The sequence below is a fragment of the Loxodonta africana genome, chromosome 10, assembly GCF_030014295.1.
Source record: "Loxodonta africana isolate mLoxAfr1 chromosome 10, mLoxAfr1.hap2, whole genome shotgun sequence".
Taxonomy (NCBI): Eukaryota; Metazoa; Chordata; class Mammalia; order Proboscidea; family Elephantidae; genus Loxodonta; species Loxodonta africana.
In genome coordinates this window covers 8230464-8251985 of record NC_087351.1, presented here as the reverse complement: position 1 = coordinate 8251985, position 21522 = coordinate 8230464, and the positions used below count along the sequence as shown (strand labels likewise).

The 21522-nt window shown below is 42.3% G+C and overlaps 1 protein-coding gene across 1 annotated transcript in view; it reads left to right on the top strand.

The window, feature by feature from the left end:
* Nucleotides 1–21522, top strand: part of SEMA6D (semaphorin 6D) — a 751241-nt gene that overhangs the window by 241281 nt on the left and 488438 nt on the right. The window contains exon 5 of the mRNA XM_064292008.1: nt 12937–13017. The gene's annotated coding sequence lies outside the window, so the exon portion shown is untranslated. The remainder of the gene's footprint in view (nt 1–12936; nt 13018–21522) is intronic.

The window sequence follows — 21522 nt, the reverse complement described above, 5'->3', positions numbered from 1 at the left end:
TATCTTTATTTCCCTAAGACTTAGCACAGCACTTGATAACAGAAAAAGGTTCAATAAATGTTTAATGAATGAATGAACAAGCACTGAATCAAGGAATAACTGAATCACCCTGGGACTCCAAGAGGCTGGACATATCCATTATAGAGGAACGAATATCCCAAAGGGACCCCAGCCTTGCAGCAATGCCATCCACTGGTGAGGGAGACATATAGGAACAGAGTCCTCCAGAGCTAACGGAGAGAGAAAACCTTCCCCTGGATCTGACGCCATGAATTTGGACTTCTACTAGACTGTGAGAAAATTTCTCTTTGTTGGAGCCATCCACTTGTGGTATTTCTGTTATAGCAGCATTACATGACTAAGACAAGGGTTTTTTTTTTTTTTTTTTGCTGAACCTCTACTTTACCAAACATGATGTCCTTCTCCAGGGACTGGCCCCTCCTGAAAACATGTCCAAAGTACATGTTGAAGCCTCACCATCCTCACTTCTAAGGAACATTCTAGCTCTACTTCTTCCAAGATGAATTTGTTTGTTCTTCTGGCAGTCCCTGGTATATTCAATATTCTTTGCCAATCCCTTATTTCAAAGGCACAAAGTCGTCTTCTTCGGTCTTCCTTGTTCATTGTCCAGCTTTCACATGCATATGAGGCAATTGAAAATACCGTGGCTTGGGTCAGGTGCACCTTACTCCTCAAAGTGACAACTTTGGTCTTTAACACTTTAAAAATGTCTTTTGCAGCAGATTTAACCAATACAATGTGTCTTTTGATTTCTTGACTGCTGCTTCCATGGCTGTTGATTGTGGATCAAAGTAAAATGAAATCCTCAACAACTTCAATCTTTTCTCCGTTTTTCATGATGTTGCTCATTGGTCCAGTTGTGAGGATTTTTGTTTTCTTTATGTTGAGGTGCAATCCATATTGAAGGCTGTGGTCTTTGATCTTCATCAGTAGGTGCTCCAAGTCCTCTTCCCTTTCAGCAAGCAAGGTTGTGTCAACTGCATATCACAGGTTGTTAATGAGTCTTCCTCCAATCCTGATGCTGCTTTCTTCTTCATGCAGTCCAGTTTCTCAGATTATTTGCTCAGCATACAAATTGAATAAGTATGGTGAAAGGATACAACCCTGAAGTACACCTTTTCTGATTCTTAACCATTTAGTATCCGCTCGTTCTGTTTGAACAACTGCCTTTTGGTCTATGTACCTACAGATTTGGCAGGAGCACAATTAAGTGTTCTGGAATCCCCATTCTTCACAATTTTATCCATAATTTGTTATGATCCACACAACTGAATGCCTTTGCATAGTCAATAAAACACAGATTAACATCTTTCTGGTATTCTCTGCTTTCAGCCAAGATCCATCTGATGTCAGCAATAATATAATAATAATAATTTATATAATATAATAATATCCTTCATTTCGTACACTCTTCCCTGTCAATGTACTGCTGCAACCATTTTTGAATTATCTTCAACAGAATTTTACTCGTCTGTGATATTAATGATATTGTTCAATAATTTTTGCATTCTGTTGAACCACGTTTCTTTAGAATGGGCACAAGTATGGATCTCTTCCAGTTGGTTGGCCAGGTAGCTGTCTTCCAAATTTTTTGGTATAGACCAGTGAGTGCTTCTAGTGTTGCATCTGTTTGTTGAAATATTTGGTGTTCCGTCAATTCCTGGAGCCTTGTTTTTTGCAAATGCCTTTAGTGTGGATTAGACATCTTTGATACCATTGGTTCTTGATTATATGCTGCCTCCTGAAATGTTTGAATGCCAACCAATTCTTTTTGGTAGAGTGACTGTGTGTATTCCTTCCATCTTCTTTTGATGCTTCCTAGTCGTTCAATATTTTGCCCGTAGAATATGTCAATATTGCAACTTAAGGCTTGACTTTTTTTCTTCAATTCTTTCAGCTTGAGAAACGCCAAGTGTGTTCTTCCTTCCCTTTTGGTTTTCTAAATCCAGGTCTCTGCACAATGTCACATTTTTGGACCACATCAAAGATTCTGCTTCTAAGTATGGCTGGTACCTGTCTGTCTTCCAACCCCACAGCACCTTCAGACAGAATCAAAGGCTTCTTTAAAATTTCCAGCACCTGACAGGGGTGAATGACTTGTGCTTAGTTAATAATCTGTAGTGAACAATTTCACTACCTGTTAGTAGTAAGACGTAAAGTTGTTCACTGCAGATGATCTGGTAAGCAAGGTAAGCACGTATTGCGTAATCTACCCCTGTGTCTGGTGACCCCTGCCAAAAACCAGCCACTGTAACTCTGTGGGGCACAGTTCGACTCTGACAGCCATGGGGTCATCATGAGTCAGAGTCACCTGGACAACAATCGGTTAGGTACAGTGTTGGCCCAAAGAAGAGGGTGATTAGTGCTACTTGGGTCTGTCTTGAAAGATGTGTAGAAATTAGCCAATGGGTTGGGGAGTGAGGGTACTAATTAGAGAGGGTAGGGCACTCCAATTAAAAGCAAGAGCTGAGGAAAAGGCACCAAGGTGTGAAGCAGCAGCTCAGAGAGTTCTGGGGAGCTGTGGCTGGTACCCCAGTGGGGACTCCTGAGGTATACTCTTTATCAGAAGGCTGCTCCCCTTTGCTGGAACTTGAGGAGTGATTCTTGCTCTTATATAGGATGGATTGACAGGAGGGAATCCTCTAAATAGATAGGTTAGCCAAAAAGTCGTTGTATCAGTTTGGGGTGAGAGGTTTAGCCTCCCAGTTAGAATTACGGCTATGAAAATAAAGAGCAAGACTTCAATATGTTCTAGAGAAATGATTCTTAACCCTTTTTCTTTCTACAAACTCCTGAGAAATAAAACACACATTAGCAATAGTGACGGCACGTTTTTGAAGTGTTTCTTGAAAATGGATGTGGGGATATAATTTGGAAAATCACTCCCAGAAGATTCTGATACATAAACCACCCCCCAAGAATAATTACTATTCTAGAGGAATAGCAAAACCTTGTGAGGGCCGAGAAGCAGGAGGGCCTGAAAATATAAAAAATAAGTGTTACTTATTGAGAACCTACGATGAACCATGATTTTTTTGGCAGTCATAATTTAATCTTATTTTCACGATAGCCTTATAGGGAAGCTATTATCATCCCTATCTCATCAAGGAAGTTCAGCTAGATTATGAGCCCTGCTCCAGCTCCTGCTACTCCCTGGAGGTCACACCTGGGTTGGAGCCGAGAACCTTCTGATTGCAAACCCCAGCTCACTGCAGCACACCACACTACCTGTCTGCCAGAGCTTTCAAACAGGGACAGGACACTGAGAAAATTGCAAAAAGGGATGGGTTTCTGCATGAAGACCTGAAGCCACTAGTCTGCTCTGTTGCCTTCCATCAGTTGCTACAAGTCGATTCCAACTCGAGGTGGCGCGTGGGTTGCAGAGTAGAACTTCAGCCCATAGGGTTTTCATGGCTCTGATCTTTCATAAGGAGATCGTCAGACCTTTCTTCTGAGGCCCCTTTAGGTGGGTCAAGCCACCAACCTTGTGGTTAGCAGCCCAGCACTTAACCATTTGCACCATCCAAGGACTCCTCCTGCCTTTTAGAGCTACCCTTTTTCTCAAGTCACCCTCCAAAATTGCCATTGCAGTATGGCCTCTAAATCACTGGTTTGTGAAAGAACCATGAAGGCCCACATGCTATTTTGCTAAAAGCATGGGGGAGGGAAATGAGGGAGCCATTCATTTGTTTTCTTTTCAATCTATTAAGCTAATATGTATCAGGCTGTTTGCTCAGTATAGAGGTGAAAAAAGGTATATTTTCAGGTATTGCTCCTGCCATTCAGAAATCCATAGTTTAGTGTAGGCTAAAATAAGTAAAATATAATTCTAGTGGAGAGTGCTAAGTGGTCAAGTAGAAATGTATGAGACTATAGCAGAGACAATGCCTAGCTTCTTCCTGGCACATGAGAAAGCCTTTACTTAATTGGTAAGATGGCAATGGTTCCTTAAAGAATGAACAGGAAAATGCCCAGTGAAGAAGTGAGAAAGGCATTCAAAGAGGAGTGAACAGTGTGAGCAAAGGAACTGTAAACTGAGACTGTGCTTGGAGGATGCAAGAAAGTGTGTGGGGCAAAAGCTGTAAAGGAAGAGGGCAATTCGGAAGGGCTTTGGATTCTATTTTAAGGATCAGGAATCTCCTTCCTTGAGTGGGACTTAATGAGTGAGTGGGGTGTAAGCAAGTGGGGACAGATGGCATGAGCTTGGTGTTTCAGAAAACAATTTTGAGAGCCAGTGGGGATGGATTAGGTTGGAGAGAAGGGTGTCACAAGGCAAACTGGGTCAGAGTCTTTTACAAAGTTCCCACCACAGGTAAAGGCAGGACATCATCTTAAGTCCATCCAATCCAGGGCTGAAGACTGTGTATCTGTCTGCTGGTTGAATCCAGCAGCAGGGTCTTCCCCATAGCCACAAAATGAGTTCTTGACACATAGATACTGCTTCTTTCCTTTGTTTCTGCTGCTGCTGCCTCGAGGCTTGCCTCTTCTTGTGCCTTGCATAATTCCCTCATCTAGCTAGAGGCCTCATATAAACACCGTGGAGCTGCTAATATTTCATTGTCATTTTCAGCTCGATTACATCTTTCAATCATTCTTTAGAGGAGGAGATGTCATCTAGGGGGGTTCTGCGGCTTGCATAAATGAGTTATGAATCTTCGTGATTTCAAGTGGGTTCTCAAACCCCTTCCATGCAGAACCAGGCAGCTGGTAGCTCCAAAGTGTGAAAGGCTGTCAGGCATATATATGCAGAGACACATGCCCCATGGCGTTTTCAGCCTGCTCACCACACTTTCACTCCTCAGCGCCATATGCAAGCAGCCCAGAGAACTGCTCTTTGGAAGGAAATTGTCGTAACATGTCCTTTCTTTCCTCTTTCTCTCTTTTTTTTTTTTTCTCTTTTTTAACTCTTCTTCAGTTTTCTTTTTGTGAGCACATGTAAGGAGCTTTACAAAGGTTTACCTGAGTGTGCACATTCTGTGTCATATACAGCTCTGCACAAGTATGGACAGGTAATCGGCAGCAGCTACAGGAGAAAATGGGAAAAGCAACAAGGCTGAGTTCCCAGGAGTAAATTGAGGGAAGGAAAATGAGGTAGCTAGATGACTCTAACACAGATAACCTTGCCTGAACTATCTGGATTATGGGGGGTGGGTGGAGATGTATGAACAAATTTTGACCTGAAATTTCCTATAATTTTTTTTATATTTCAAAGTGTGATGCAGAGGTGACAGAATGTCACAGAAAGGCATGGCATGGCAGGCTGAGGCATCTGGATGCCCGGGCAATAGGGCAGCACCTCTGGAAATCACAGGACATCATTTGGACTGAAGATCAGGTTTTGGTTAAGACTGTGGACTTAGAGTTAGATGTGAATTTGATTCCTAGCTCTGCTACAAACTCGTGTGACCCTGGACAAGTCACTTAACCTCTTTAATCCTTAGATTCCTCATTTGTATGAAGATGACAATATCCCTTTCGTGGAGTGGTTGTGAGGATTAAGTGAAAAAAATGTAACTTTTGTGATGGAGCCCTGGTGGTGCAGTGGTTAAGAGCTTGGCTGCTAACTAAAAGTTTGGCAGTTCAATCCACCAGCCATTCCTATGGGGCAGTTCTACTCTATCCTATAGGGTCCCTGTGAGTTGGAACCAATTCGATGGCACCCAGCAACAACAACAACAACCTTTGTGATAGTGTGTGGCACATGCAAGCCCTCAATAAGTACGAAGTGTATTTTTTTTATATTGTTGCACATAATCTTAGACAGTTCATTCAGCTTCGATTTCCTTATTTCTAAAATTAGTCGAATAATAATGGTCTATTCACTTTATACGGAGCCCTGGTGCTGCATTGGTTGAGAGCTTGCTGCTAACCAAAAGATCAGCAGTTTGAATCCTTGGAAAACTTATGGGGCAGTTTGAATCCAGCCACTCCTTGGAAACATCATGGGGCAGTTCTACTCTGTCCTATAAGGTCACTTTGAGCCAGAATCAACTTGATGGCAACAGGTTTGGTTTTGTTTTGATACTCACTTTATTCAGTTTGTATGGAAATTAAATAAGAATAGTGCATGTAAGTGTACTTTGTGAAATAAAAAATTTCATACAGCCAGCGAGTGTGGTTATTGCCCTTATTTTGAAGGTACTTAGGCTGTCATAGTTACAGGAATATCTGGGAAAAGTTTGCTTGAAGGAGACATAGAGTTCTTATCAGTCAGCGGGGGAAAGGATGCCTTCATCCATCAGGCCCAATCTCTGCCCATCTTTTTGGTGTGAAAAGCTGCCAAAGATATTACATGTATATAGGATGAGTTGGTACTGTCCAGTCAGTTCATACAACAGAATGAAACACTGCCCCATCCTGCGCCATCCTCAGGATCATTGCTATGCTTGAGCCCATTGCTGCAGCCACTGTGTCAATCCATCTTGTTGAGGGTCTTCCTCTTTTTCGCTGACCCTCCACTTTACCAAGCATGATGTCCTTCTCGAGAGACTGGTCCCTCCTGATAACACGTCCAAAGTATGTAAGATGAAGTCTCATTATCCTCACTTCTAAGGGACATTCTGGCTATACTTCTTCCAAGACAGATTTTTCGTTCTTTTAGCAGTCCATGGTATATTCAACATTCTTCACCAACACCAAAACTCAAAGGCATCATTTCTTCTTTGGTCTTCCTTGTTCATTGTCCAGCTTCCACATGCATATGATGTGCTTGAAAACACCATGGCTTGGGTCAGGTGCACCTTAGTCCTCAAAGGACTAAAATGGGTAATACTTGAAAGTAAGGATAGGGAAGTACTCTTTTACTTTTAGAAATGGAAGGTAGAAACCTGCTGTTTTTCACATTTTACAACTGCTGGGCTGTTATCATTCCTGAGACTTGAAAGATTTAACATGATTGCCAAAGATGTCTGATTTGTGACCAGCCAGAAGCTCAGAGACTTGCCAATTCTGCTGGTCTTCATCGCATTCTTTTGTCGCAAAGATGGCATTCTCATGCCATTCTCCCTTCTCTCTGCAGCTTAGTAGGGGCAGGAAGATGAGTCTCAGAGTGGGGCAGTAGATTGGGTTCTTGACAGAGTTGTCAAGGACACACTGTTTATCACTAAGGCTGCTTAAATTCTTCCTCTTCCTATCCTTGTGACCCAGTGTGGAGTTGGAGAGGGGTGGTGGATAAGACAACTGCCTTTGACACGGGTCCGGCATCATCAGAGTTGGGTTTGAACAGCACCTCTGGCAGCTACCACTTGCAGCTGTTTGACCTCATTTATGTTACCTATCCCTGCTGTACTTGCTTACTGCACCTGTAAGAATGAAGCATATTTACTTTCCTCTTCCTTCCCTTTGATTTGTAATAGTTTATTAACAGTGACTGCAATGTCATCTTTGTAGACCGTTCTTTCCTTATTTATATAATAAGGTATCTTAGTTACCTACTGCTGCTATAATAGAAATACCACAAGTGGGTGGCTTTAAAGAATAGAAATTAATTTTCTCACAGTTTAGGAGGCTGAAAGTCTGAATTCAAGGTGCCAGCTTTAGGGGAAGGCTTTCTCTGTCTGCTCTGGGGGAAAAGCCTTGTCTCAGCTTCTCTAGCCTACTTCTTGGTGTTCCTTGAAGATCTCCACATGGCATCTATCTTTCTCCCGTTTGTGCTTGCTTACTTCCATGTTTAATCTGCTCTTTTATATCTCAAAAGTGGTTAGCTGTAAGACATACCCTACATCGATACGTCCTCATTAACGTTAACAAAGAAAGCCCTATTCCCAAATGGGATTACAACCACAGGTATGTTGTTGTTATTGCTGTGTGTCATCAGATCAATTCCGATTCATAGGAACCATGTGACAGAGTTGAACTTCCCCACAGAGTTTTCTAGGCTGTAACCTTTATGGGAGAAGATTGCCAGGTCTTTCTCCTACAGAGCTGCTAGGTGAGTTTGAACTGCTAACATTTTGGTTAGTAGCCAAGTGATTAACTGCCGAGGCACCAGGGTTCCCCTGTCCACAGGTATAACAAAACCAAATGGACTGCCATAGAGTTGATTCCGACTCATAGCGACCCTGTAGGGTTTCCAAGGCTGTAAATATCTACGGAAGCAGACTGTCACATCTTTCTCCCACAGAGCTACTGATGGTTTCAAATCACAGACCTTTTCGTTAGCAATCACTTTACCACTGCGCCACCGGGGCTTCTTGTCCACAGTTACATGGGTTAGAGTTTACAACACTTATTTTTGGGGGGTCACAATTCAATGCATAGTGTAAAGTTAAACCAAACGATTTCTAATTCCTCTACATTCTTGAGGTCCTTGGGTGCCGCAAATGGATTGTACTCAACTATTAACATAAAAGTTGGTGGTTCAGACCCATCTCGCGCTGTCTCTGAAAAAAGGCCAGGTGAACCTCATCTGTAGTCTGTTTCATCTCCAAGAAAACCCTATGGAGCAGTTCTACTCTGTAACACATGCGGTCACCATGAGTCGAAATCCGGTTGATGACAATGGGTTTAGTTTTGGGGTTCTACACTCTTGAAGGTCTAGAATTCTTGCACATCCAGTATTCTGAGAGAAGAATGAATGAGGTCCTCTGGACATTCTTAGATAAGTGGGATAAAATCCAGTGGGAGAATGACAAAGAGGAATTTGATCTAGGTATTACCGGACACCTAGGATTTTGATAAACAGAGAGGAGTGGGTGTGGTGAGGAAAGACACAGATCTAATGCTTCATTGGGCTTAACAAAAACTATTTGGATAAACTAAGTCAGACTAAGATAATGGAGACTGTCCCAAGCAGTGTTTGCAAATTAAAGGAGGGAAACTCACAGGAGGCAAGAGTGCCTCTGTTGGAGAGACATTGCTCCCCCTCACAGTGACATAGACGATTTTGGCAACCTTGCCGAGGCCACATTTCCCAGCTGGAGAGCAGTCTACAGGACAGCAAGGGCAAGTCTCTCTATTGCCAGTTGTATCTGCTGAATTTGAACTTTAGGTGAGTAAATGAGTACCACTCCAATCCTCTAAATGTTAATGCCTGAGTGTGGAGCAGGATCCAGGAGGAGAGAACCTACGACCTTCTTATAACAGCGGTTCTCCTGGAACGCTTCCTGAGGACACCCCAGGGCACTGCTGCAAACACTTACATTTTTTTAAGCTTGTCAAACAGCTTTTTCTCGCTTGTTGTACATCTGTGAGTGTGGGAGCACAGTCCTCTGGGGACCTGGGCATATGTTCTATCCCCAAGAAAATCTGGGCAGGAACCCCCAAGGGGTGCACTGTACCCCTCTCCCAGCCAAGAGAAGCAAATCCTGCCTGAAATGCTCCCTCGTCCATGAGGATAGTGTAAGCTGGGAATAGAGTATCACAAACTGTGTGTTAGAGTGAAGAGTGAACGGATGTCTGAGTTGGAAGTTGGAGGTTCAGTCATTGATCTCTCATAATAATTATTCTATGATAAGCTCTCTGGGCTTTAATTTCTTCCCCACAAATAAGATTAGACCAAAGGACATGGCAAGATACCTTCCAGCCCTTCATGTTCCTGGTTTTATTGGCATTTCCAAGAGTTGTGGAGCCGGAAGAATTCTGAGATTTTCCTACTTCAGCTTTTTCTTTTTGCAGATGAGAACACTGAAGCATAGAGAGGTGAAGTCAGTTGTCGAAGGCCACAAACCCAGTTACAGGCAGAGCTGAGATTAGAACCAGCCTCCAATTCAAAGGCTTTAACCTTTATGAATGTGGATCACCTTACAAGTCTGAGGACTGCTGGTGGGGGTGGGGGCATGCATCACACAGTAAACAAAATGTGCATAACTACTGAAGGGAGACTCTCCACGGACTTCCGACTTCGGGTAAAAAGCCCTTATGCTACACTTTATTGCTCAAAATAGAAGTTGCTTTTACAAGGTTGAAAGTCAGCCCGCTGTGCTGAGAATTGGAACCAAATGTTAAAAAGGAATACATTTATATGTGATGGCAAGTGTGCCTCTGGCTTCTTTGCTTTAACACCTTTCGTTTGTGCAGAAAGTGTCTCAACACAACTGGGACAAGTTTGGGTTTGTATCTGCCACCCAGAGAAGTCTCAGTCACCTGTGTTGTTAATGGCAGTTTCTGACTTAAAAGAAGCCTGTTTCCCCTTTAAATAAATCAGCTGTTTTTATAAGCAAAACCAGTTGCCCTGGAGTCCATTCCGACTCATAGGGACCCTATTCAGAGCGCTGACTTATGTCAACTGTAGCCAGATAACACAAGGAGGGTCTGGCTAAAACAGAAAAGGTTTTCTCATTTTCTGGGTCTGAAGGCAACCTGTACTAATCACTTCTTAAACTGAACCCTTGGGCCAGGCATGTCAGAATGTCCTGCTGTCCTTGAAGACATGTACTGTAGTCCTGGACCCCATCCAAGACCTATCAATTCAGAGTCTTTAGGGTGTGAGGCCGAAGACTCTGCATTTTTAGGAGCTCTCCAGGTAATTGCTATGCACATTAGCATTTGACAACTGCCGTCCCACATACTTGCTTAAATATTTTCGATCTTTAATAACATTCACCTAGTTTAATACTCTCTTAAATGACTCCCTGGCCTTTGAAATGTTAAGGTAATGTAGAATTCCGACTTAGAGTGACATAACCGCATTGTGCTAAAGTCTGAATTCTGTTTTTCAAACCAAGCATTTTTGCCCCAGTTGGGGTGCGAGGGGTGAGTGCTGGGGCGTGGCCAGTGCACATGGGAAGGCGCTGCGGAGTGTAGGAATCCTTCTTACCTGTCGTCCTTGCTTTCGAGGAGCTTTCTTAGTACCTGCTCTTATTTTTATACAGGCAGTCCCTGGGCTATGAACTAGATCTGTTCCTAAGTGTGTCTTTAAGTCGAATTTGTAGGTAAATCACAACAGGTACATACCGTTCTTGTCTAGCCTTACTGTAGTGTAAGAAAAGGCTTTTTCAGTGTGATTTAAAGCTGCGCACGCGCAGGTGAAGGTGGTTGTGACTGAGAACTTGTTGTGAGTAGGGGCTGCTTCAGCCTTTTCAAAGTGAGGACAAATTTACATACCAGTAAAGGGCAAGTATGTGTTGTCTGGAAGTCAGACGTCCATAAAGTGGGGACTTACTGTATTCACAAGTGAATATAATTCTGTTTGCCTTTTAATGTAAAAGTATGTAGTGTCTTCTTCCAAAAAGTACTTTAGCAGATGGTAAATGTCAGACTTACTTCTACTTTTAACACCAAACAATCTAACACACACGCTCATATACCGGTAGAACAAAAACCCACATAACAACTACTGAGTCTTAATGCTTCTGAGGTTTAAAACACCTTAGATTTGAAACTTAAAAAAAAAAAAAAAAGGAAGAAGAAACTGGTAAAGAAGCGAATAGGTATCTGCTACTTTGGATCAGGATACTGAATTACTGGGATGCATTTGAAATATATGTCCTGTGCACACCCCGACCAGTGAATGAGCTAGAACCCTAGAGCATGCCTGGAAGATCCCAGGAGCTCCCAAGGGGTGCAGACCCATGTTTAAGCCCCATGGGCTGTCTGTTCCTCATCTAAGGCTTCCCTGGTATTCCTTGTGACTTCGGTGAGCTCCTAGAGATATTAGTTCAGCTCCTTTTCACCCTCCTGTCTTCAGTTTCTGCATTCTAGAGTGCCTCCATGGGCAGATAGTCTCTGCTTTTCTATAGAGAGGCTTCTGGGATCAGATCTCTCTATTCCAGTTATGTTATCAGAGCAAGATCAGACCATTCCAGCTTTCAAAGCTTCATTCCAAGAAGAGTAGAAAGAATGTAGACACTCCCTTGAGTAAGAGTACAGTAAGTCCCTGGGTTACGAACGCCTGAGTTATGCACAACTCATACTTGCCCTTTAAAAAAAACACCAAACTCCTTGCTGTCGAGTCGATTCGAACTCATAGCCATTCTTATAGGACAGAGCAGAACTGCCCCGTAGGGTCTCCAAGAAGCAACTGGTGGATTCGAACTGTCAACCACTGCTCTCTTTACTGGTATGTAGATTTGCACTCATTTTGAAACTAGTGAACCAACTCCTACTCGCAACAAACTCATCGCAATCACCTTCACTCGCTGTGCCTGGAGCTTTTAAATCGTTAAAAGGGCCTGAAGCCTTTTCTTATACTAAACCAAACCCACTGCTGTCTAGTTGATTCCAACTTACAGTGACCCTATAGGACAGAGTAGAGCTGCCCCATAGGGTTTCCAGAGCTGTAAATCTTTACAGAAGCAGACTGCCACATTTTTCTTCCACGGAGTGGCTAGTGGGTGTGAATTGCCGACCTGTCAGTTAGCAGACAAGCACTTTAACCGCTGCACCACCAGGGCTCCTTCTCTTGCACTAAAATAAGGCTAAATAAGAACCATATGCACCTGTTCAGACTTACCTACAAATTCTTAAAGACGCACTCAGGAACAGATCTGATTCATAAGCTGGGGACTGCCTGGATAGGTGTCTGTAGACTCCTATGTCACTCTAGCTGGTACTCAGGCAACGCCTAATGTTGACCAGACAATGCCCATGGACTTCGCAGTCATGTAAGCGCAGGCTCCATTATTATTGGATGGGCTACTTTTTTTTTTCCTACAGAGACTATGTCCCTATAGCAGTTTATTAAAATTACCCATGCAAGTGCACCATGGTTCTTCCTGCTTGCATTCATGAATGGCCTGTTCGCAATAGGAACATCCAGGTGGGGAGATCAATAATCAGTCTCTTAGGGCAGGAAAGAAAAAAAAAAACAAAAAAAACCCATTGATGCACCGCATTCAGCTCTGTGTGAGAGGCCTTATCATGAAAGCAGCAGCAGGCGTTCATAAACCAAGCTTGCCGTCAGCCCTTGACATGTGGGATTAAAATAATCTTCCGTCAGGCTCTGTGTCCTAAATGCTTTCCTTTGACTTTTGGCAGGATCTCCAACCTGAGCATATGCCAGCTGACATGGGAACACTGAGGCCAGCAATTTAAGGATTTTCAAGTTTGCTTGCAGTGGTAAGATTTAAAAGCTCTAGCAATGAGGGGCATTGAATATTACTGGGTTCTGGCTTTTTGCAGTAGATGTGAAACTGAAGTTACGCACATACAGTCTTCTTTAACCAAAACAGGTCCCTATTCAAGTACCTCACAAAGCCATGGTTGATGCAAGAGAAATCTATAAACATTGGACATAATAATTTTTGGAATGATGAAGATAGAGAAACTAAGTAATATCTGGATGTCTTTATTTCTGTGCAATGAGACCAAGAAGAAAAATGGCTCCTATTTAGGCAATGAAACCACCCCTGTTCAGAAGAGATGTGACTATCAGAGCACAAAGGGACACAAAATTTAGGATCAACGGGGAGGAAGAAAGGAGAAGTGACTGTTACCAGTTCTGCAGGGGGCAGGCATGCCCTTGATGTGAGTCCAGAGACTGGGCTTCTAAAAGAACCAGATCTGCAGTACATTAAGGAAGAGACTGCATAAAAATGAAGACGCCCACTGCTGATGCCGTACACTTCCACGTACTGGTTGCTTGTGCCATTGGGGCCAACTGTGCCATGCTGCTTAAAAGGGAGCTTTAATGGTAGAAATGTTGGCAGATGGATGGCAAGTTGTGTTATTGGAAGATTGTATTGAAAAGTCTTCCATTTTTTAGTTGATTTTGTGATTAAAAAAACCCAAACCCGTTGCCATCGAGTCAGATTCTGACTCATAGTGACCCTATCGGACAGCGTAGAACTGCCCCATAGAGTTTCCAAGGAGCGCCTGGTGGATTCAAACTGCTGACCTTATGGTTAGCAGCTGTAGCACTTAATCACTATACCACCAGGGTATTTTTTTTTGTGTGTGTGTGTATGTGTATGTATACATTGATGCCACTAGCCACTCCTTGGAACCTCATGGGGCAGTTCTACTCTGTCCTATAGGGTCATTATGAGTCGAAATGAACTCAGTGGCAACAGACTTGGTTTCTGATGCATATATGTATACACACGCATATATATGTCTACGTGTATATATATATATATATATATATGTATATATATGTGTGTATACAGAGAGAGAGAGAGCCCTGGTGGTGCAGTGGTTAAGAGCGCGGTTGTTAACCAAAAGGTGGCCAGTTTGAATCCACCAGCTGCTACTTGGAAACCCTGTGGGGGAGTTCTACTCCGTCCTATAGGGTCACTGTGAGTCGGAATCGACTTGACGGCAATAGTTTTGTGTGTGTGTGTGTGAGTGTGGGTGAGTGTATGAATCCCTGGGTGGTGCAAATGGTTAAGCACTCGCCTACTAGCCAAAAGGTTGGCCGTTTGAATCCACCCAGAGGTAACTCAGAAGACAGTCCTGGTGATGTGCTTCTGAAAGGCCTTGAAAACCCTACGGAGCAGTTTTACTCTGCACACGTGGTACTGCCATCAGTCCCAATCTACCTGACGGCAACTAACAACGACATACATACATAGATAGATGTGTATCACATTACGCACATGTACATATTTTATACACACACACGCACACAGATGGAAACCCTGGTTTCCTAGTGGTTAAGAGTTCAGCTGCTAACCAGAGTTTCAGCAGTTCAAACCACCAGGCGCTCCTTGGAAACCCTGTGGGGCAGTTCTAATCTCTCCTATAGGGTCGCTATGAGTCAGAATTGACTCGATGGCAGTGGGTTTTTTTGTATAGACAGACAGACGGATGCACAGATGGGAGACCAAGCTTTAACACTAAAGTTAGAACGAAACATTCACATCTTTTATGGGCGAGAGCACGGCCCCTGACCACATTTCCAAAATAAGATCGCAACTGCACTATGACGTGCGCTGTGACGTGGCTAACCAGAGTCAGACAAGGCCGTGTAGGCTTCGGGTGGCCCCTTTGGATCCTGAGTTGTTGAACTTAATGGGTTCAACTCAGTAATTATACATATTCCATTATCAATTTCAGGTTAAGCCAAATCCTCGTAAAAATCAACCCCCTTGGCATCAAATTGATTCTGACTCATAGTGACCCTATAGGACAGAGTAGAACTGCCCCATAGGGTTTGGAAGGAGTGGCTGGTGGACATGAACTGCCAACCTTTTGATTAGCAGCCGAGCTCTTAACCACCGTGCCACCATAGGGTGAGGCTATATTCACCACATTTTATTCTCTAAGGGCTACATCTTAGTGTATTTTCTATATATACTTGGGTCCCCATTTTCACATGGTTTTGTAGCAGGTCTATGATACACGAAACAAAATCTGTCTTTTAGCCGTCTGATTGTCCCTTCTTGTACATCATGCGTGGATTTTATTTCTGTGGACCCTTTAAGGCTGTATTCTGGCAATTCCGCATTAATATTCAGTCTTTTAAGTATATTCGTCTCTTTCTCAGACCGCCATGCTGCTTTTTCTGTTATATTATTGCAGTAACATTTAGCTTAACAGCTTGTATTCTCAAAATCTATTTATGGAACAATGGAAGAAAGATTGTGAAATAGCCTGTAAGAAACATTACTTAAACTGATACCTGCAACGGATGATACAACTTCACATATTTATACATATATAAAATTAAATGGATGTACCATTAGGGTTTCTTTTATCTGAATATCTCATTCCTCTTGAAAATTAAATTACTTTGCACTTGAGTTACATGTTTTATTTCATTATTTAGACGTACCTTTTAGGAACTACCACTAAACCCTAGTTCCCATATGTAGGTCATGGTTTCTCACATTCATGGAATTTAAGATACTATCCTAATTAGAAGCCCAGGTGGCATAGGGGTTAAGAGCCACAGCTGCTAGCCAAAAGGTCAGCAGTTTGAATCCACCAGGTGCTCCTTGGAAACCCAATCGGGCAGTTCTACTCTACCCTTTAGGGTTGCTATGAGTCGATTCAACTCATTGGCAATGGGTTTGGATTTTGGTTTTATCCTAATTAAAGAGTCATTAAACCTCAGCTATGAGAAGGGCCAGAGTTAAACTGAATAGAACTTTTTAAAATTCTCAAGACTGAACAAAGTGAGGAGAAAAATCAAAAGAGACGCACGCGTGTGATCAGCTTTCCGGAAGCCATAAACCTCTGTGCAACAGTCCGTGTAGTAACTCACTTCTGGACCACGGGACTTGTGGTTTCACCTGAGCTCTGTCTGTCAAATTATGCTTTTTATTATAAAGTATGAAATTTTCCCAAAGACACCCAATAAGTCATGCTAAATTAATTTGTGTCACTTGGAATATAGGAAGATTTTCTGGAAACTAACCATGGCGCTCCTAATCTCGGTGGAGATCCAGAACACAGAACCAGTTGCCGTGAAGTCGATTCCAGCTCCGTATGGCAGAGGAGAACTACGCTCCACAGGCTTTACAATGACTGATTTTTCAGAAATAGATCTCCAGGCCTTTTTTCTCTTGAACCTCCAGTCTTTCATTTAGCAGCCAAACACATCTTAACCATTTGTACCAACCACAGAGAGCGAAACCTGCTGCCGCTGAGTTGATTCTGACTCATAGAGACCCTATAGGACAGAGGAGAACTGCCCCCCCCCCATGGGGCGTCCAAGGCTGTAAATCTTTCCAGAAGCAAACCGCTGCAACTTACTCCCGTGCAGCAGATGATGGGTCTGAACTGCCAACCTTTCGGTTAGCAGCTGAGGGCTTAACTGCTGTGCCACCAGGGCTCGTTTTAGAAAACCAAATTGGGTACTGAATCTTGGCCTACTTCTGCAATATGAAAATACTCTGTTGACCAGATAGGCTCTTTTGAGGTAGAGTCCATTGATTGCAGGGTGGCATAGTAGAAAGATCACTGATTTAGGAACCAGCTGACCTCTATCCTAATCCTAATACCATAGCTGACTTAGATCTTGAACAGTCACTTAACTGTCAGGCCTTAGTTTTTCAATCTGCAAAATGAGGTTATTACATAACCTACCTCTCTATAGGTTAACTCAGAGAGAAAATAATAAATGGGAAACACACCGAGGAACTTAAAAATCACTTCAAAGCATTTGCTATTGCCAGAAAGTTGATTCCTTATTAATAGAACTTGACTGATTTGAAAGTTATATCAGAAAAATGATTTAATTGATCTAGTCTAAGACCTCATATTGAAGAAAGGTTTACAGCTGTTCTGAGCTCTGATACACTTGTTTTTTTCTCACTTCACTATGATAACAACAAAAGCCAATTATGGTTGTCCCTGACTTGTATCTGAACTGATCCCTGGGCCGTAGGCGTGTACTGATCCCAAATTTCAGTGTTGTAGATTTATTCCAGGAGGGCACAGAGGGAATGGAAGGGTGTTGACGATAAGATCCCTGTCTGAGATGGGAGGAAGGAGTCTCTGCAGGAAGGCGTCCCTGGGGTGAATCAGCCCTTTCCAGACCGCCCTCTCTCATTCTTCTCAGATCTAGACTTTTTTATTAAACCCGATTCTCTGCTTGTCTTCGTGCGCCTTTTCCTCCTCTCCACCCCCTCCAGTCTCCTTTCTGGTCTCCTTCACACCTCAGAAAGTCCTTTGCTTGTTTACAATCTAGGATTTTTTTTCTTTTTTAGATATTGACCCACAGCCCTCTGCTTCCATAAATCCTGCTTTAAGTGTTTGATCTGTAAGACAAATATACCCCCATAGTCCTGAGTTTACTCTCTGACTCTGTTTCATTATAAACGTTGTAGGCGATCAATATGAATTGGGAGGAAAATGTCTCTGGTCAAAATACACAATTTGCTTGAGCACACCAAAGTCTTTGCTCCTGCAAAGAACTGTTGGTTACATGTCCTTTAAGAATAAAGCCAGGATTGTTGAAAAACGAAACCTAAATAATAAACAGAAATTTCAGCCATTACACATGACATGGAAAATCCCCCAGAGCTTCCAGTTCATGTACTAATGTTAGAAGCAGTCAATGACTGTGAATAACAGATGAAGTTGAATATAGTGGTCCACATTTTTGTCCGGAGTGCAAGAGAAGGATGTTCACATAATGGATGTGGGTCAAAGAAATTGGCTGATGCATGAAATACCAACCAGAGTATGATCCATTCACTTATTTTTAGGGATAAAGTTTGCACACTGTTCAAAGTTCGCCGTCGTGGAGATGCCCACCTATGCGTACTGCCATCCTACGTACCAAGGCTTTTCCACGGCCCCAAGACCACAAGCCACATGGAGGCATCATGGTAACTTTCTCTGACCATTACAACCCACCCTCCTCTCTACTGATTCATTCTCCCAAGAGAACAAAAGTAACCAACGATGCCTTCAGGCTTGACTGTGGCCCATTTCTGCCTCATAATGTTTCTTTGGGGCACAACATGCTGAGACTAATTTGGGCAGGTGGAAAAAGCAATAAAGAGAATTCAATTAAAAATGAAGTTAATCATGGAAAATACTGTCCTAAGATACTCCATCCAGGTTTGCATGTGTCTATAACTCACCTATTAGCCTGAACTGTGCTCCATATGGTCTTCAATGGCTGATTTTTCAGAAGTAGCTTGCCAAACCTTTCTTCCAAGGTGCCTCTGGGATCGAACCTGCAAACTTTTTTTTTGTAATTTTTATTGTGCTTTAAGTGAAAGTTTACTAATTAACTCAGTCTCTCACATAAAAACTTATACACACCTCGCTACATACTCCCAATTACTTTCCCCCTAAAGAGATAGCCTGCTCTCTCCCTCCATTCTCTCTTTTCATCTCCATTTCGCCAGCTTCTAACCCCCTCTACCCTCTCATCTACCATCCAGGCAGGAGATGCCAACATAGTCTCAAGTGTCCACCTGATCCAAGAAGCTCACTCCTCACCAGCATCCCTCTCCAACCCATTGTCCAGTCCAATCCATGTCTGAAGAGTTGGCTTCAGGAATGGTTCCTGTCCTGGGCCAACAGCAGGTCTAGAGGCCATGACCACTGGGGTCCTTCCAGTCACAGTCAGACCATTAAGTATGGTTTTTTTATGAGAATTTGGGGTCTGCATCCCACTGCTCTCCTGCTCCCTGAGGGGTTCTCTGTTGTGTTCCCTATCAGGGCAATTATCAGTTGTAGCTAGGCACCGTCTAGTTCTTCTGGTCTCAGGATAATGTAGTCTCTGGTTCATGTGGCCCTTTCTGTCTTTTGGGCTCATAATTACCTCGTGTCCTTGGTGTTCTTCATTCTTCTTTGATCCAGGTGGGTTGAGATCAATTGATGCATCTTAGATGGCTGCCTGCTAATGTTTAAGACCCCAGATGTCACTCTTCAAAGTGGGATGCAGAATGTTTTCTTAATAGATTTTATTATGCCAATTGACTTTGATGTCCCCTGAAACCATGGTCCCCAAACCCCTGCCCCTACTACATTGGCCTTCGAAGCATTCAGTTTATTCAGGAAACTTCTTTGCTTTGGGTTTAGTCCAGTTGTGCTGACCTACCCTATATTGTGTGTTGTCTTTGCCTTCACCTAAAGTAGCTCTCATCTACCAACTAATTAGTGAACACCCCTCTCCCATCCTCCCTCCTCTCGTAACCACAAAAGAATGTTTTCTTCTCAGTTTAAACTATTTCTCAAGTTCTTATAATAGTGGTCTTATACAATACTTGTCCTTTTGCAACTAATTTCACTCAGCATAATGCCTTCCAGGTTCCTCCATGCTATGAAATGTTTCACAGATTCCTCACTGTTCTTTATCAATGCATAGTATTCCATTGTGTGAATATACCATAATTTATCCATTCATCCATTGATGGGCACCTTGGTTGCGTCCATATTTTTGCTATTGTAAACAGTGCTGCGATAAACATGTGTGTGCAAATAGCTGTTCTTGTAAAGGCTCTTATTCCTCTAGGATATATTCCGAGGAGTGGGATCTCTGGGTCATATGGTAGTTCTATTTATAGCTTTTTAAGGAAATCCCAGATCAATTTCCAAAGTGGTTTTACCATTTTACGTTCCCACCAGCAGTGTATAAGTGTTCCAATCTCTCCACGGCTTCTCCAACATTTATTATTTTGTGTTTTTTGGATCAATGTCAGCCTTGTTGGAATAAGGTAAAATCTCATTGTAGTTTTTATCTGCATTTTTCTAATGGCTAATGATCGTGAACATTTCCTCATATATCTGTTAGCTACCTGAATGCCTTCTTTAGTGAAGTGTCCATTCATATCTTTTGCCCATTTTTTAATTGGGTTGTTTGTCTTTTTGTGATTGAGTTTTTGCAGTATCATGTAGATTTTAGAGATCAGGCGCTGATCAGAAATGTCATAGCTAAGAACTTTTTCCCAGTCTGTAGGTAGTCTTTTTACTCTTTTGGTGAAGTCTTTGGATGAGCATAGGTGTTTGATTTTTAGGAGCTCCCAGTTATCTAGTTTTTCTTCTGCATTCTTAATAATGTTTTGTATACTGTTTATGCCATGTATTAAGGCTCCTAATGTTGTCCCTATTTTTTCTTCCATGATCTTTATCGTTTTAGATTTTATATTCAGTTCTTTGATCCATTTTGAGCTTGTTTTTGTGCATGGAGTGAGGTATGGGTCTTGTTTCATCTTTTTGCAGATGGATACCCAGTTATGCCAGCTTCATTTGTTAAAAAGACTGTCTTTTCCCCCATTTAACTGTTTTGGGCCCTTTGTCAAATATGAACTGCTCATATGTGTATTGATTCATGTCTGGATTCTCAATTCTGTTCCATTGGTCCGTGTACCTGTTGTTGTACCAGTACCAGGCTGTTTTGACTACTGAGGCGGTATAATAGATTCTAAAATCAGGTAAAGTAAGGCCTCCCACTTTGTTCTTCTTTTTCAGTAATGCCTTATTTATCCAGGGCCTCTTTCCCTTCCATGTGAAATTGGTGATTTGTTTCTCCACCTCATTAAAGAATTTCATTGGGATTTGGATTGGAATTGCACTAAATGTATAGATCTCTTTTGGTAGAATAGACATTTTTATAATGTTAAGTCTTCCTATCCACGAGCAAGGTGTGTTCTTCCACTTACGGAAGTCTCTTTTGCTTTCTTGCAGAAGTGCACTGTAGTTTTCTTTGTATAAGTCTTTTACATCTCTGGTAAGATTTATTCCTAAGTATTTTATCTTCTTGGGGGCTACTGTAAATGGCATTGATTTGGTGATTTCCTCTTCGATGTTCTTTTTGTTGGTATGGAGGCATCCAACTGATTTTTGTATGTTTATCTTGTATCCCGATACTCTGCTGAACTCTTCTATTAGTTTTAGTAGTTTTCTGGAGGGTTCCTTAGGGTTTTCTGTGTATAAGATCACGTCATCTGCAAATAGAGATGCTTTGACTTCTTCCTTGCCAATCTGGATGCCCTTTATTTCTTTATCTAGCCTAATTGCTCTGGCTAGGACTTCCAGCACAATGCTGAATAAGAGTGGTGATAAAGGGCATCCTTGTCTGGTTCCTGATCTCCATGGTAATGTTTCAGGCTCTCTCCATTTAGGGTAATGTTGGCTGTTGGCTTTGTATAAATGCCCTTTATTATGCTGAGGAATTTTCCTTCTATTCCTATTTTGCTGAGAGTTTTTATCATGAATGGG